The sequence below is a fragment of the Ischnura elegans genome, chromosome 2 (genome assembly GCF_921293095.1).
Source record: "Ischnura elegans chromosome 2, ioIscEleg1.1, whole genome shotgun sequence".
NCBI classification, from domain to species: domain Eukaryota; kingdom Metazoa; phylum Arthropoda; class Insecta; order Odonata; family Coenagrionidae; genus Ischnura; species Ischnura elegans.
The window spans coordinates 126085715-126091301 of record NC_060247.1 but is presented as its reverse complement, the minus strand read 5'-3'; positions in this window follow the sequence as shown (position 1 = coordinate 126091301).

The window sequence follows — 5587 nt, the reverse complement described above, 5'->3', positions numbered from 1 at the left end:
TTATCGCCCGCCTTCATGTTTATCATCTCAATGCTGACGGATCTTGGTCGGGGGCGTCACACACAGATAAAAATGTTCATTGCCAACTTGACTTGCTCTTTGGCGCGCAAGGGGCATCACCTGCTGAAGCATATATATATAATAATTACCCTTTTCGTCATGTATTTATTCTTTTATTGTTACTAAGGATATAATTTAAAGTCAGAATGAAATGTATTGGCATATTCAACGTATTCCCACATTTATCACACTATTGCATCATATCATCGATTGTCGTGAGAATAAATCTAAGATATTGGCTACTTTCAGGGTGACAGTGTTATATTTGAGGGAGTGCCAGCGATGATTTAGTTGTTCTTATTATCCAAGCGGTTTCGAATGAAAGTAGATTTTGGCCTTGGAATTAGTAAAAGTTGCTTGGAAACTTTCAAAATATCAGGAACTTCTTTATCGCTTCCTTTATATTTTTAGATATGAAACAATTGACATTTGGCTTAGTAAGTTCTGGTTTTCAGGCATATTTTAATAATCACCACGTAATCAGTTCACCAAAGAAGAACATGGTGTATTGGCCACGAAACGAGGGATAGCAGCAGGACAAGTTTACCAAGGGAAAGGTACCTTGGACAGATGAAAGAGAATACGGGAAGAAGACAGCAGGGAGGTAATAGAACAAGCTTGGGATAGGGAGAAATGGAGGGCAGTAGTATCCCAATATTAGTACTGAAATACTGTAGGTACGTAATAAGTGCATACAGTTTTGGCCGGCTCTATCGATAGACGAAGCTGCTGACATTATCCACACCGAAAATTACACAGAATCGCCAAAATTTGTTTCTGATTTAAAAACGGAGTAGGAATAAGAAGGCAGACACATAGGCTTACAGGAATCGCAATTTTTCTCTCCATGTTTAATGCTGGATTTCGAGCAGTGACTATTCTAAGAGAACTGCTATATTGCAACAACAAGACGCGTTACTTATGTTCTCAAACTAGACTAGCTGGGCTATCGGCATCAATACACAGTTGTGCTAATAAAAACAAGTCTTCCGGCTGTCCTTGTAGAGCACAGGGGACACTATGGTGAACGCCGCATCGTGTAGTCTTGGCAACGTTCAGGAAATATCTCATTCTTAATACAAGAATATTTTTCACTCACTCAGTGAGGTTGGTTTGGTAAGGTGAAGGTAAAGCTCACCCCGGACCGGGCCACATGCTGGCTAAGCTCACACATTCAGGGTAGCGAGGTCAGTTCCTTTCCCAGGGTCATCTTGAACTTCGAGGGAAATTCTTTCATGTCCGAATATTCATATTGCCGATATTTTGTAGAATTCCACGGTAAACATGGAGAGGAAATACTTTGCTCTGTTCTTCAAAAAAAAAATAATTTGGCGAGTCCACATTCTTTACAAACAATTTTTCTTGATGGTGTTACAGTTCAAGGGAATTTCGTACCTTGGTAAATAAATTTAATTATCAGCAGACAGCAATTCGAAGATCGATTTCGCGCATCCCTCAAATAATTACTCTACTAGCAAATCTTCAACAATTGCATAGTTTTTCTGTTTCAAAAACTTCATCACCTGCTCCATGTACTCATCCGGGTCCTTTCTCTGCCTCTCCAATATTCTTTAAACGATTTTCCGAATTTCCTCATCTCATAATAATGTATCATGATGTTGCCAACAGAGTTGTTCCGTGTCCCTCTCAAAGGTTTCAAAAATGTATCCCCTGTTTTTCTCAAGACTTTCACATTATTCATACAATCTTCTCATTTTTATCTGTATCATTCTTCCCTATCACCATATTTAAAACGCTTCCAGCCTTGATTTCTGTGCTGTCATAACCGTCAAGGCCTCATTGCCATGAAGTAGCGTGCTCCAGATGTAAATCCGGATCAACTGCTTCCTTTATTCAAAGCTTATATTCCCAACTGTGAGGGGATAACTCTTTTTGAATAATTCGCTTGGGCCATTCTGGAGTCAATTTTTTCTTCGCCCGATAATGGTCACTGCGTAGGTACAGGAAGCAGATCTCCTACCTATACGAATCCCATTTTCACGATTTTTTAAATGTATTCTACTGATTAAGGTAGGTTTGCATGCAGTCTTCAATTCACAATAAGGCCTTCTTCCTTTCAATCTAACTAAAAATCCTATTCAACTGTTTTCAACATCCCCTCCATACCGTCTGACTCCTCCGAACGTCATCTAGAAGCTGATCTCCTCACCCACCATGTCCAGAACTTCGTCGCTCAGTTTTACGATATTTCATTGAAAACCGGGCCGCGCTCTGAAAAAATAAAAAAAGTGGTATAAGTAATTGTCTGATATACAGGAAAACTTTACGATATTTAATGAATTTTATAAGTGTTGCGGTTACTACAAGTGTCTTTATTCAATATTTAGATGATAAAAACTTTTAATAGCAAATAGTCATACACTCGTTAACTAGGTACGCTACCTCATGGATGCTTTTGGGTACTACACGATTTTCCATACGGTTGAAATGAAGAATACTTTTATGGTGTACACCGGTGTGTATCGGCGAGACGACCTTGCACATTTTCCGTCTGCAACGACAGCCTCGTGTTTATCCGAGGCCACCCTTCAACCTTTCGCTCCAATGTGCATTAGAGCCAGCAAGGGCAACAGCCTTTGCTGTACTCGTCCCACGTGCTGCTTTCCCTGAATATTAAGATCTTCAAATCGGACTGTTTCGTCGAATTTCGACTGCTGGAATCGTCATCTGGAGAGACATCTCCCGATCATACTGTTCAATGCATGATCTTCCATTCAGGAACAGCAAATCTGTTTTCTCTTATGGTACAGCCCGCGTTGCTTCGCCCTAATGAGGGCTTGGCATTCTTCCAACCTTTCCTTCCGTCCCTATCCCTACATCGAAGGCGTCGCGCCTTCGATGCTCCAAATCGCGGCAGCAAACAGTGGGCTGAAATAAAAAAAAGGTAGCCAAAACCTCTCAATTTTTTTAAGAACGAAAGGTGAAACGTTGTACTGTTGTTTTCAAATGCATTAGTGTTTGTTTTGACGTATACCGTTTTCAAAGGAGGCTTCCTTCAACAAAATACGTGGCCTAAAATTTGAAAAAAAAAAAAAAACTTTGCAAAAGTTGCCCGTTTTGAATTTTTTTTTCGAAATTCAGAATTTGCAAACTAATAGAACACCTTTTGACTGCAGAGTCTGATCCGAAGAGCAGATCTACGATGCCGAAATGAAGATTGATTTTCGACCGTGCGTTACAGTCTGGAGCTGACTGCTAGCCATAGGGAATACCGTACTTGATGGATGTTGGGAATTGAAACTTTTATAGCAAAGAAATTGAATTAAAGCATCCTCTTTATAGCAAAACAATTATTTTCCAAATATTTAACCTGATTTTTTGAAGATATTCATCGTCTATGCATTCGAAAAATGGGGGAAAGCTGATTTCAATAAAAAAATTTTCCCGTCTGAAGCAATATAAGAAGTTGCTATCATATATTTACATTACAATTCCTGCAAAGATTTTCGAGTTTCCATCCAAAGGCATCACCTGCAAACAAGAGCAACAAAGAAAAAAACACCGCGGTGCCTCCTTCCTTTTTCCTTCATGAGGTCAGGGCACAGTCAGGGTGTGATGGTCCCTGGCTTTAAAGCCCGGCCTCAAGAGTGGGATCAGTCCGGAATCTTGTTCAATCTTCAACCAACTTTCATCCCAAGTGGATGAAACAAATTGATGTTATTGACGGTATAATTGCTCCCAGAGTAATTTTTGCAACGTTAAAAATTGATGTAGTGTCACCTGTTAAACCAAAACGCAATATTCACCTATTTGATAAATGCAATTTCATTAAATTTGGCGGGATGTTTAATGACTCTTATAGAAAATTCGAAGAGGTAACAGAGGGAAAAAGCACAGGTATAACATGGAAGCACTTCTTAGAAATCGTGCGCCAAGAAATCAACGAGAAATATTTCGCAAAAACTGAAACAAGATAATAAAAATCTATGTTGGTGCAACAATAATGCCACAAGGGACCTAAGGACGCAAGGAAAACTACGCAACTTCTACAAAAGTCTATTACTTTAGATAATAAATCGAAGGAACTTGAAGCAAAAGAAAGCTATGCTGAACAACGCTCAACAACCAAGAAATCGATGCGAACTCCACTGTGAAAGTTCAAGAAAAAAGTACTCGGTGAATTACTCGAAAAAAAATCTGAAATCTTTTTGGTGGCATACGAGAGAGCTTTAAGGAAAATCTTCAACCGTAGATTCATTATTTGATTAAGTTGGTTAACTTGCCTCCGAAAATATTGACAAACCTAACACGTTATACTCCCACTTTGAAAGTGTATACACTGCAGACGATACTGAATTTAATTTAGACATCCAATGTACTGAGAAATCGATGGAAGAAATCTCAATACAACGCGATGGGATAACTAAACAACTGCAATCGATGAAGAATAGTAAATCTTTGGGTCCGGAATGAATACCCGCGCGTGTCCTCAAGGAGTTAGCTTCACGGATTGCACCTTACTTAGAGATAATATTCAAGAAGTCACTGTCTGAGGGAAAGTTACCGCTAAACTGGAAAATTGCAAGCCTTACACCGATATTTTAAAAGGGAAACAGACATGACTAAGGTAACTAACGTCCAATTTCATAATCATCGATAATAGGCAAGATAGTCGAGCATATCGCCGTTAGTAATGTCATGACTTTCTTGGACAGTCATAACTTCTTCTGAGGTTGTCAGTACGGATTCCGAAAAGGTAGATCATGCGAAACACAGCTCGCGTTCTTTCTCCACGACATACTCAAATTTGGTTAATCGAAAAAAGAATATGACGCATTATTTCTAGATTTTAAGAAAACTTTCGACACGGTACCTCACAACAAAGTTTTATACAAATTATAGTATGCGTATGCGCGACTTTCTGAGCGATCGTAAACAAAAAGTAGTTATTGACAGGATTAGCTCTGATGTAGTTTAAGTGACATCAGTTGTTCCACACGGAAGCGTAATCGGCCCTTTTTTGTTCAATATGTATATTAATGCCGAATTAGCAGTAAAATATGTTTATTTCCTAACGACGCTGTCATCTATCGTGAAATCAGTGATCATCCTGACTATGAAATTCTATAATCGGATTTAAACAATCTTCATCTGTGGAACCAAGAGTGGGGACTCAAACTTAATCTAAGCAAATGCACGGCGGTACATTTTTTTTGCAGAGTTCGTCCAACTATAACCATGTTTATGCTGTGGATGGTGTTAACATAAAGGCAGGAGACGAAGTGAAGCACCTGGGAGTAACGATAACCTTGAACCTCTCGTGGGGAACACATATAAGTAGTATTTGAGGCATAGCCCTGAAGAAGATAGGATTCATCAAGGGTATTGTGGGAAGATTTTCAAATGAGAAAGTAGAAGAAAGGTTCTATTCCGTACTCGTTCAACCGCACCTTGAATATGCAGCGAGTATATGGGATCCGGTGCATAAAGACTTAATCAGTGAACTGAATAAAATACAAAGGAAGGCTGCGCGGTTCGTCTAAAACTGCAACAGGAGTACTGACAG